Source organism: Mizuhopecten yessoensis, unplaced genomic scaffold (assembly GCF_002113885.1).
Source record: "Mizuhopecten yessoensis strain PY_sf001 unplaced genomic scaffold, ASM211388v2 scaffold10997, whole genome shotgun sequence".
NCBI classification, from domain to species: Eukaryota; Metazoa; Mollusca; class Bivalvia; order Pectinida; family Pectinidae; genus Mizuhopecten; species Mizuhopecten yessoensis.
This window is the reverse complement of record NW_018408827.1, coordinates 362,245-375,527: the sequence shown is the minus strand read 5'-3', so window position 1 is coordinate 375,527 and position 13,283 is coordinate 362,245. Positions and strand designations below refer to the sequence as shown.

The 13,283-nt window shown below is 36.4% G+C and overlaps 1 long non-coding RNA gene across 1 annotated transcript; it reads left to right on the top strand.

Annotated features, from left to right (window-relative positions):
• Positions 1-3,934: 3,934 nt before the first annotated feature.
• On the top strand, positions 3,935-5,828 carry LOC110464493. The gene is made up of 3 exons (XR_002464499.1): positions 3,935-4,009; positions 4,983-5,064; positions 5,798-5,828. It is a non-coding gene; the product is annotated as an uncharacterized LOC110464493 (long non-coding RNA).
• The last annotated feature ends 7,455 nt before the right edge of the window (positions 5,829-13,283 follow it).

The following is a 13,283-nucleotide window of genomic DNA, read 5'->3' as shown; positions in this document are numbered from 1 at the left end:
GCTGTTATAAAGACTGCGGTGAATTCACTTCAAAACGATTTAACAGAACGGAATGTCGGAAGCGTCGACGATTAGGGTCAAGCAAGTTCAGAGCAGGTGAACGTGTGTCCACGCAAGTTTTATGCAGAACTTAATGTGGATGGGACTAGATATGATAAGAAAACAATGGTGACTATGAGATACATTCTATAAAAACAATTATTGAATGCTAGAAATGAAGATGTCATCAATGACGATGCATACAGTACTTCCAATTGTGTTTTTCTCTCTTTGAAATTGTAAAAGGAAATGAATAAATAAATTTGTTTAAATTGCCTTTAATAATTTGTTTCGTTATAACATAACAGTTATAGAACGGGTAATTCGGGAAATAGCGCATTTACGGTCACCATTGGTGAAAAAACTATTCCCCTCGACGGCTTCGCCGCCTCGGGAAATAGTTGTTCACCTCGGGGGACCATACATGTGCTATTTCCCTCATACCCATTCTATAACTGTATACTAGAGCATTGTTTAAATCACATACACACAAAAAGTATAATCCTGACTTGTTGATTTGTTTTAATTATATTAGGATTGGCACAAACAAAACCCAGAAGGCAAAGCCATCAGCAGAGTTGAGATATATTCCTTTGTGGAACGTAGATGATAGGAAACTGGAAAAGGACCTTAAACAGTTACTCAGGTCGACCAATACACCAGCTGTCGCCCTTTACACACTCTCTGACTCTGACTCAGAATCAGATGATTATGATATGAACAGTTTTTGAGGACTGTCCACCAAATATTATTGATATACTTTGTAAATATGACCATGTACATTTATCTGAAATTATCACAGTCTGTGCTTTAACAAAGGGCCAGAGTTCAAATAACATGGGGCAATACCAAAGAAAAGGTCGACTTACAGCTTCTAACGTTTACAAACCTTCTCATTACAAAGGTGATGATGCTGATAATAACATTGTCAAGTCCATTCTTAGTCCAAGTAAATCTTCTACTGAAGCAGCTGAGTTTGGAAAAATAAATGAATCTACTAAAAGAAAGCAGTATTTGGAATGTATGCAAAGGGATCACACTTCATTTCAAGAAACAGGTGTTCATGTACATAAGGAATATTCCTACATAGCTGCATTACCAGATGGTATTGTTGCATGTAAATGTTGTAATGCTGGTGTTCTAGAAATAAAGTGCTCCTTTAAATATAAAGATGCAATGCCCCAGACTGCCATGTCCAAGATTTCTTCGTGTACTCTGGTGGATGGACAGTACAAAGTAAAAACAGATCTGTCTTCACCATTTTATGTTTAAATGCTGGGATAGATGGCAGTTGACCGGTTTTCTTTACAAAACTTGCATGTAGTAAAAATCTAGAGTTTGCAGCCATGATCAGTAGTCATTTTTATTTCATAATCTTGTATGAAATACCAAGCATCAGAAGTTTTATCTGCTATTTATTTATATTTGTGTAGGCTATACTTAGTTATAATCATTCTTGTGTTTTATTGGTTTTGTTCATACAATTAATAACAAATATAACTACATAAGATATAAAAGTATAGTGAATACTGAAGTACATTATAATCACCTACATATAGACTTTTAATATATGTGCATTTGAAGTTGTGCATAAAAGAAAAAGTAATTCTGTCTAAGTTCGGTAGAACTGAAAGGTTGAAACACAGCTCTTTTAAGATATTTGCCTTACTCATCAGGTAAATGTAGCACTTTAAAGTTAACATTTATACATGTGATCAAGAGGGGGCAAGCAATTGCACAAAGCAGCTGCAACTTTCAACATTGATGAAGATATATCTTTCATGGTCACAGGCAAAATCTGTCCCAGAAGTTTAAATGATTTTAAACGTCGAATAGCCCTTTCCACATAAATACGCAGTGACGCTATCTTTCTCGTTGTCTTTAGCTCCTTTGATGTTAACATCCGTCCCTTACCTTTGTACTTTTGGCTGGTGAAAGGTGGCATGTTAAGATATGCACCCTTGGATGTAAGGAGATCACGAATCTGAAATCCGCGGTCCGCCATAATGTGATCACCAGGTTTCACAAAGTCTAAAAATTTGCTTTCCATGATAATCTTCCTGTCGGAAATGTTACCACTCTAAAACTTTGAGACAAAATTGAAAGTACCATTTGGCTGTATACTTACTAAAGCTGAATATATAGTTCAGTACAGTCAATAACAGCGGTAGTGTCCGGGTATTTAAGTTTAAATTTTTAAAAAATACATTGGCATGTTTTCTTAATTTTGTCTCTGGATTGCCACTTGATTAGAGGGTCTTAAATTTGGCACAAATGGTTTATCCAACTTGAAAATAATGAGGAGACTTGGCCAACTGATATCCCAAACAACACAGCTAGGGTGAAACTTTCCAAACCCAATCCAAGCCTTAACAGCACCGAAACAAACTCCTCTTTAATTGTCAGCTTTCTTGATACTCCAGGTTTAACATGTCCACCTTGTTGCCACTTTTTTGTCGACCTTTTTTTCTCACCTTTCCAAAACGAAATATTGCCATAAAACTTTGACACAAAGTCAAACAACACTGTGAAAAAAAATAATGATGGAAGGCCGAGGAAATGTTTCACAGATTGGTCAGAGGCAAGGACCTTTTCCAAAAAAGCATCTCTGAAATAAGCATCTGAATGCATTTGTTGTTTCAGAGTGTCCTTTTCCTCCCTCAACCTAGCATTCTCATCCGTGAAATTGGCACATTTTGTCTGGAATTGTTGAAAAGGATGTGAGTTATGATGTCACAACTAAATGATTTTTTTATTATACAAATAGCTTGCCAATGTTAGCTTTATCCCATTTATGCAGAAATAGACCCCATGTTCAATGAAATAGGTCAAAAAACGCCAGAATTCTTTCCAGACTTGCACTTCTGAAAGATTTTCATATGATCACCTTCAACCTTTTTAACCATTTAGCTTAGTTACTATTTTACAAAATGAGAATGTAAATATTTGCAGCATAATTTTTTTTCTTAATACATGTACCAAACAGTGGAATGCTTCAGTTTTTGACGAATATTTAAATATGAAGAGTACATCATTTTAACAATATTTTGTGCATTATGCTTATCCTACCAATGTACATAATATATTCATATGTTTGAAATACCTGTAAAGACACAACTTTGTCTTGAAGCTCTGTTACTTGACAGTACTTCCCGGCTGGATCATCACATATATAGGAATGGTCCTCGGTGATGTCTGCACACTTATCAAGTGATACATCTGCAAGATTATAAATTTAATAATATAAAGCTTAGCTTACTTCTTCACAGATTACTTCTTCACATATATGTGACACTCAAATACATGTACCAAAATTATCACCCACCCATGCAGGAATATTGATTAAGTATCAATTTTATTTTTAAACTCTAATACAAAACTTCACCTTCTTACGCTTGAAAGTGAAAGAATGAAGACATTTGTGGAAATGAAAGGCTGGTCAGGTGTATCTGTAAGAGATATATGTGTTCATTATAATATTAAAGTCTCTGTCATGCTGATGATCATGTGCTTGTTTTTTTTACCTTGTGCCATGTTTTTTTTATCGCTGGAATTGTCTGCAATTATTAAAACATAAGAAATATACACGGCTCTTTTCATTATTACGTCATAGCGAGTAGGCGCGGCCATATTGATCACGTGACTGTCCGCCATTGCAACAGTGATCAAACGTGACAAATGTACAAGCGAGGAGGCGGCGAAGCGTGCGCTGTTGTTGGGTGCTCGAACAACCATGAAAAAATACATGTTTGGAAAAAGGCGATGTGCGAGGGTCATGGAATTATTCACAAAGACTGTCCGTGTTGTGTTCCATATAGCCTACACAAATTACCCTCGGACGAGGAAGTGAAGCGGGAATGGGTGGCGCCCCTACACCGGAAAGATCTTCCAAATAATGTGCGTGTGTGCTCTCAACATTTCATCGATGGCCGCCCGACAGAGCAAAACCCAACTCCAAAGATTAACCTTGGTATGTCGTCTTTCTCTTTGATTCAGGGTTAACTGTAATTGTCGAAGTAGACCTAGTCATGTTTCAAATTTAAGTTTAAGCTAAACTTTTATCGCTCAGTCATACTCGTGATGTATTCTAAAAATAGAATGGTTATTTCCAGCGACCGTAAACCACAGGGGTTTGTTACAAAATAATACACATTAAATTAATCCCTTGCTACGCCATCTAGCGACAGCTGATATGCCTACAATAATGTGATTCAGTAAGGTTGTATGCCTATACATGTATGCTAGAAATTATAGTATATTGGGTATTATTTCTTTGCATGTAGACTATAATTACATGACAGAACGCCAAACTCCTGTCGTGTTGTTAGATATGTCTACACACTAATACACATGCTTATAGCTATATACTGATATGGTTCACAGCACATCTAAACATACACCCTGGCCCATGTATCAATACAGCGTATGCGTATTAGACGTTTGTAACAAACCCCTGTTTTCTAGCTATAGAATAAAGTGAAAATAAAAAAAAGTGTGTTTGATGTTCCTACAATGTATAGCTACCTACACCAGGATATCTTGTCCTAAAATGATAAATTTCTTTTGGGTTTCTGGAGAGTAAAAACAATCTAATAGTATTTTTCTTGTCTTAAAAAAATAATTGACATGTTATTAAATTGTAAAATATTTCCCTGTCTTTAAAACTGAATGAGCATCTTCAAATAAAGTAAGGTAAGATAGAAAGTTACCAACTTTAATTTCTGGTCATGTAATGTTACTACAATCAACATTTGTATTTGTAATCTCATACTGATAAGTCCATACACACAGGCATACAGTTATTTTGATTACATTGTGTAGTTATGTATGGTATATATATATACTATGTCAAACTGTACTCAAGTTCATCCTGTCTGAAGTCAGAAATCTAATGTATACAGTGTAATATGTGATATCATTATGAATATTTTTCATTCACACAGGTTATGACACACCTGTGAAGATGGGACGGAGAACGGTAAAGAGAAAGTTTAATGATGTACAGGATTCAGATGCAGGATATAGGTAACAATATGAAATAGTTATGTAATTATAAGTAAGTGGTTAGCAGCAGACCGTGGAGACCAGGTGTTTACAACTCTGTAGTGTAGTGGATACATATAAAGAAGTAATTAGGAATGCCATTAATTACTGAATTAAATATAAAAATAATAGTATACCCAAGCTTATAATTAGATCAATATTTAATCTGTTATAATAATACTGAGTGTTCAGCTTTTCGGTTTGCTCCAATATACATATACATTTGAAATAATTTTTTTTTGATATAATATGTTTACATAGATGACAGTATTACAAACCTAAATATAGTCAGTAATACTGATGATTAAAGTAGATCAATAACATTTGATGCACAGGGGCCTGCTAATTTGAGTCGGTCAATGATATAATCAGTTTTACAGGCTAAGATTCTGTAACAATAAAACCCGGCTGGCTTGTGTTCAGTTGGGATACATATAATACAGAATCTTAACACTCAACTGAAATATCCCAGTCTTGCTCGGTTACAGGTAACAGATCGTATTTGTCTCAAATGTAGACCGAAGAATGAATGATGAGTTAGTAAGTTAAAATGAAAAATATACAATTGTGGACTTATTTTCCACTTCTATCCATTACCCCTATAACAATGTTCCCCTTAGCCTTTGGCATCATTGAAGCTCATTATTATATTGTATGTGATATTGATATTATTAATTGACAATATAAAGTTTAGATACTTTTTATTCTCTCTTAGCTTTGAAGATATAGATGGAGATTTAGGAGTTATCATGGACTTAGATGACACCGAAGTTCAGGAAACCGTCTCACCATACAATACTAATTTTGCTGAACCAGCACCTCCACAAGTATCTACTGCTAGCATTGGGACTCAGTGGGCAGATAATTCTTTATAGGATCACACATATTTATGTGCAGCAGGTGCATGTGGTACTGATAATGAGTCCATTATTCCCCCTGTGTTTAAAAAGACATGCAGAGCAGGGTGTTCACTGTAGAACACTCCATGTGACAATGTCATCAAGTGATTTATCAAATGATAATGTGTCAAACTTATACACAGGTTTGACACTTTTTAACTCTTGTACAAGTTTTGCAAAATATTTATCCATTTAAATTCACAATGTCTGTTTCAGATCAAATTTGGTTGACATTGATGAAACTTGACTTAATTTGTTATTTGCTGATCTTGGTCATAGATTTGGTTTTTCTGAAAGTCATGCTTCAAACATATTTAGATCTTGGTTACCTTTGCTTGCTGTTAAAGATTGAGTTATTTGGTTGCCTCGTGATACTATAAGAGCAGCTTTACCAGAATCATTTTTTAAGAATTATGCTAAAACCACTGTGATAATAGATTAAGCAGAAACATTTATACATGCGATTTCTTAACAATAACTTTAAACAAAATTTCAACAATTTCGAACACATGTATGTCGGACAAAACATTAATCTTTTACCTTCATGATACTATAGCTTGAGCCTTGTATCAAAGTTTTAATTCTCCCTAAATCTGAAAAGGGTGGTAGATTCTTCTAAAACCTAGATCGATCCCTGCTGCCTCACAAAATATTGGTACAATAAAGTGAAAAAAAACCGATATGCAGTTGTGACAGACAATATGTTATCTAATTGGGACCCGAGAATTAGTAACATGAATTGTATGCTATATATGTCATATACCAGTCAGTGGCAGTTGTAAGTTAACTTAAACATTTACAATCTGTTCAATCCATATGATTTATGATTCAGTTTGGTAATATTTTGATAATTTCTTTTTAAATTTATACCACCTTTTTATTATGACAATACATTCTTTCTGTATTGCAATATATCATAATAGACTTTAGGTGTACCAGTATTGTCATTGTTACACCCCTGAAATTCAGTTTATCAGTAGTATCATTTAAGCTTAGTTCTAGCTGTGAATCAATGTGTGATTTTAAATCATTGTACATAAAGCATTTTAATTGTAATCACATTTTTCATAAGTTACTAAATACATACATTTTGAATGTGTTTGTTTACTTCAAAGTCATATTTGAAAGTAAAAGAGCTTGATATTAATAAAGCCAATCTTGAAAGAAATGTAATTGTTTTGTTTGATGTTCTTAAATATTTACTGACAAGATTTTACATATTGAGCACACAGTCTCATCCTACCAGAATGAAAGTCATCAACAATCCTTGACAAGAATTTTGTGAAATAAAAGTTCTTTAGTCTTGCAATAGATCTTTTACAGAAATCAGGATCATATGTCACATTTACAGTTACATAATCTAAGGTTGACCACACAATAAATTTACAAAGTTTCAATCCAGTTACATACATTGTTAACTGTACTTGGAGGTAATAGCCCTTGGGTCCTTTTTTTGTTTGTTTGTTTGTTTGTTTGTTTGATTTTGTTTAACGTCCTATTAACAGCTAAGGTCATTTAAGGACGGCCTCCCCTGTGTGCAAGATGCATGCGTGTGGTGTATGTGTGTGTACCATTTGGTTTTAACACATTGGTTTTAACACATACATATCGGCTTCTTTAACAATATCATACTTTCCAGAAGTTAACAAAGTGTCTAAAGAGATATCTTTAAGAAATGGACATTTGATTTCCAACAAGTGGTCACAAGGAGTTTGGATTAATCCATCGGGCGATACACTGAGCCATGGTTCACTTTGGGATATAACTGTTCCTACATCTGATATGATGTCCCCATCATTCCTCAGCTGCTGTTTAGCTTTAACCTCTCCGTCCTGTCCGTGCCTAGTGTAGATATTACCTCTAAAGGTAGGATAAACATGTTCTCTTATAAAACTGTCTGGATTTGTTGTTTCCAGAATTGGTACCTTATGTGATGAACTGCAAGTAATTCTCAGTTTTCTGCTATCATGCCACAGCTCGGATTGGGATTGAGAAACAGTGCTGTATGTCACAGATGATATCTGATGAGGTGTGAGCTTCAAATATTGGTGATGTCAGCACTTGCAGATTTGTTGATAAGTGAATCCTTGATGTAAAATAAAGGCATGAATGTTGATTTATCAATAAACTTTTGAAACTCTGAATGACTTGAGAAGGTTTGAAAGAAGAATGAGTATAGTTTACTTCCTGGTCGATGTCATCTTCGTCCGTCTTGTTACGTTTTGGATTGGAGAAATCCATGTCTGCAATAGGACCTGGCTCAATGTTCTTTGTCGTTCCTTAATTCCACTTAGCCTGCAACTCTTACCAGTAAGTCCTGTTTTGACAGCATATTCCACTTTCCACAACAACGCACCTACATGACTACAAGTCTTACTTACACCTGCCATACACGAACAGCCCCCTGTGTTGATTGTACCGTTACTGTCGCAAACAATCCACGGATGGTGGTACTCATTGTTCATTCTCTGTGATGGTCGTACATTACATTTCATAACAATGCCGTCAACAGTAACATGGTGTAAAATCTTATCAACAGCACCACTCTTAAAGTAGTTGAAACTGTCCATAGACTTGAAATTCCTCATCTCTTCTCCGTCACATGATCGACTCAAAACTAAATAGTTGTAAATATCGCCATACTCGATCTCCGGCCACTCGCGCATGTCATCGATCCACTCGTTTGATTTAACATCCTTTGATGTGATGGATTTTGCAACAGCCTCTATCATTGAATTCATCATTATCAACTTTACACATGTGATTATAAATTCAGTGAAGTTCCAGTGAATTTTATAGAATATCAATGCTACCTTGTTTTGCTTTTCGAATTGCCCGCCTTTATGAGTATGATCACTTCTGTTATGGCGGTGCGATGTTAGCGGCACCTAGCGAGTATAATAATTACCACGGGAGACGACTGAAAAAAGTCGTGTATACATAAATGTATGAAGAATATGAAAGGTAACAGATGAAATATAAATGTTTAAAACATGTCCACTCATTTATTCACTGATAAAATTGCAGAACATGAAATACAAATATTGTATCTGTTTTCATAATTTTATACTGAATTTCAAACTATATCACCATCTTTAATTATTTGGCCCAAATATTACGTGTGACGAGTAAAGGTATGTTATCTGATTTAAATGAAGAATATTGATGCTACCATTTATTTTTCCAAATAAAAAATCCTGTATCTTTCTAAAACAATATCAGTGCAAAAATCAAAAAATCTGTTTGAATATTAAATAATATATCAAATATAGAGACTATTCCAGAACCCGAGCACCTGTGTCTTCTCCAGTTTCTTATTTGTATTTTCGAGTCATAGCATGAACCCATTCTGTTGGCCTGACCTCGTGTGCTTGTTACAGAAATCAATTTACACCGGAATACATTTCTTTGCATATCATAAAACAATTTCTCAAGTAGGTTCTCAGGCCTAAAAAAAATACAGACTGATCAGCTGTTCTAGCCTGTGTTTTCTCTGGCCCCCTCATCAAACTTCAGACATTTTGACAGATAGATGTCTGGTCAGACATTTATCTGTCAAAATGTCAGTTAGTCTGGTGTTAGAGCTAGAGAAAATTTGGGCTAGCAGCTGTTCGGGAATTAGATAAAAAAAACGGAGGACTTCGTCTCAAGCCAATTCGTATAAATTTAAACAGCTCGCTATGACACATCAGTCGTAGCAAGACATGATATCTGTCTTCGAAATAGCTGGGAGGTGCCATGACTTCATATTTGTGTATATCAAACGTATGGCGGTCCATCTTGTCATCCCGCCGACAACACTGTGTTTGTTTACAATACTCTAAATATAACAATCTAACTTGATTTGACGATGTAGCGTAATACTAAAATCAGCAATGGACAAACTTGGCCTCACACCGCTCAATAGCTTTGATTCGTCTATATGTCTTTCAGAGACGTATATGTAATATATACGTCTCTGATTCGAATAAACTCGGCAAATGCATTTTTTTTTAAATACTGGAACATGTTGTCCTTTTTCAGCGATTCAGCGATTAATACTTACGAGTTCATAGTATTGGTAATTTCTTCCCACTTTCTTTTTTTCTGTGTGGTCATCTTGATAGCACCAGATCCCGACATTGATCCAAACAGTACATTCTCATTTGAATGCACTGCTTGGATCAATGTGGCCTCCTCAGCTGCTGTCCAAGATTATTTCTTCTTGGATCCCTTTCAGTGAGCTCGAGCTCTTTCTCGGCCATTATTGTGTCGTCTGCCCAGATGACACAGTGCGCGTACGAACACGCGATGCGCAAAATAGACTCCAAACATTAGAGAGTTCACCTGGTTACCGAACTCAGCAGAGAACGTTCTCAGATAGATTCATGAATACGAAATATGAGTACGTTCTCTCCGGAGCACAACATTGAGCACGAGAACAAAAGTTGAGTATGAGCAGGAGAACAGTTTCGTTTGGCAAGATTTAAGCGAGTAAGAAGAAAATAGGTTTGAGCACAGAATCCATGGTTGAGCATGAGAACGGTTTCATGAATACGGGCCCATGAAACCGTTCTCGTGCTCAACCATGGATTCTGTGCTCAACTGGAATTTTGCTTGAGCATGAGAACGGCGTCATGAATACGGGCCATGCTCTTACAACTGCTGTATCGTAAGAGGCGACTAATGAGACAATTACCTGCAGATTTGGAATTTGCATTTGTGCCCTCTTCTTGGGGACACAAAAACGACCAAAATGAATCTGTTGTACCGATAACAACATTTTGGATCTTTATCCTTCTTTCCCCTTTTATCAACCTTTTATCCCCTAGTGCCTTACTTGGCAATACTTCACTTCTGGCTTCATTGTTGAGTGTTCGCCCAGGTGAGGAATGCCATGGGTTCTCTCCAAAGGCCGTGACCTACCAAAGTCCTTAAAAATGGTAATTGTTTTTCCCTGCTTAAGTTCAGCATTTAAGGTAATTGCAACAACTGGTTCACCCGTTGTCAGTATAATGTGCCCGGGCGGAATGCTGTGCTGGGTGCTTTCGGCATGGTATTTAAGCGAGATAGCACTATAAAGTCGGCATCAGACCCGCAATATTAAGTTAAGTTAAGTTAACAAGATATCACAAGGAGGCTAATATATCCGATCTCCAGCACATACATTTTTTTCTCCGAAATCACGAAAGGTCCTTTAATCATTAAAACATGCTTGCGACACACTCTCTGGAACTTTCCGATCTTATTTTGTCAGCATCATATTTCCCACAGAATTGGCCGTTTCATTACTTGCAAAAAATGGTTTTGTTTAAATTAGTTTTACTGTATCTAGGGACGTGTCTAGATGTGTTATGTGTGCAGGATACATGGTATGTTGGCGTATTTGTCTCCTTGTGATAGCGCGGATCCAATGCCGACTTTATAGTGTAATAGGACGAGGAATAGTGATAAAGATAGTGCCGTCGCTGAGCCTCGAACCCGCAAACCTCAACTCTCCAGCCCGATGCTTTACCGCTGAGCTAAAGGGAAATTCCCTACAGCTGACGCTTGTAAGGCTACTTAATCAATGCACTTCTTTTACACTATTTCCCCCTTTTTTTCTTACACCAACCCAGGTTCTTTGACTCCCCACCAAGGGTTCTCCTACCTTGAACGGGGAAGGCCAACGGCACCAGTTTGTAATGGGACGAGGAATAGTGATAAAAATAGTGCCGTCGCTGAGCCTCGAACCCGCGAACCTCGACTCTCCAGCCCGATGCTTTACCGCTGAGCAAAAGGGAATTCCCTACAGCTGACGCTTGTAAGGCAACCTAACCAATGCACTTCTTTTACACTAGTGCTGTATCATTGAAATGATATGCCGAAGGCACTCCGCACATCATTCCGCCCGGTCACATTGATTATCAAATACTAAATTCTATGACGTGAAACAGTATGAGACATAACAACTATACTTTAAAGAAACAAACACTGTCATAGGGAAGTTGGAAGTATATTTCTATATATAATTTGTTGTTGTTTGCATTACTAATGCACGATATTTTGTACTCCTACTCTAGTCAGATATATGTTTTCCTAGTTCCTAATTATGAGATTCAGCCGGAGTACTTTATTTTTTGCTGTCTTGACTATGGATGGATGAATCATAATATGTTCCATTTAGTCTTGACTGTTTGTTTTTCTAGTTACATACCATAATATTCAGCAAGTATACATAGAGGTTACACAAACTCGTGGTTGTTGTATATGGTATTTCTTTCACTCTCGTTAGTTTTTTTTCAAAAGTTACAAAAAACAACTAACGAGAGTATAGAAATACCATACACAACAACCACGAGTTTGTGTGACCTGTTTCTACCACAATAAAAAAATATTCCGAGGAAACTGACATGAGTGTTTTGTTTACGATATCGGATGGGGCGTAAGGATATGACCTGTAGTAAAATACCGCTAATTAATATGCAAACAAGTACGTAACAAATTTATTGTCTTCAAATCAATAGATTTATAGAAACCTAAAAATGAATTATCACAAAACCAATGACGAACTACTTTCTGTGTATCATCATTTCTGCCACCGCGTGAAGCGGCTTTCCCGCCAAATTGTCCATTCAATTGTCGCTGTCACTTGAGTAAAAAACTCTAGGCCTTTGATTATTCTTTAATGCGGGAGAAGCAGTGTTTTTGATAGAAACGTTGAATGTACCGCCATAAGTTGGGCATCTAAAGAGAAACGGATATGGATTTAAACAAGTGTCAGTCCTCACTATGTGCGTGAGTGGCACCAACGAGCACGGAAATGGGGTAGGTATATCCATTGAGGTGACAGACTTCACGTTCTTTACCGTGTTGGACAAGACCCGTGAAATTGTACGTTGTTGACTGCAGTTGATGGTGGAGTAATAAGTGGTGTTTTTTTTGTTTGTTTTTGTTTTGCATTTATTTGAAGACCATTTTATTTTGTGTTTGGGATTTATTTTTCCAAAATAAGGTACGTGACATTTTTACATTAATCAGCTGACCATTTATTCATGGAAACACCGTGAATTATCTTTAGACCCATGTGCACGCGGAAACTATAAATTTTAAAAGTGTGATGATGACTTGTTAAAACCACAGGTGCCTGTATTAAAACTGACCTGTGCGATTTGATTTGGAGGCAGGCCTGTATCATTTAGTTTCTGTACCAACTATTTGCGGGCACTGTGATTAGTAAATCGCTTCCCCACAGCAACGATTCATGAAGCGTCAGTTTTCGTCAGACATGACAGATAAACCAAAAGCTCAGTGATGATAGTATCCACTTGCAGTTTAAAGAAT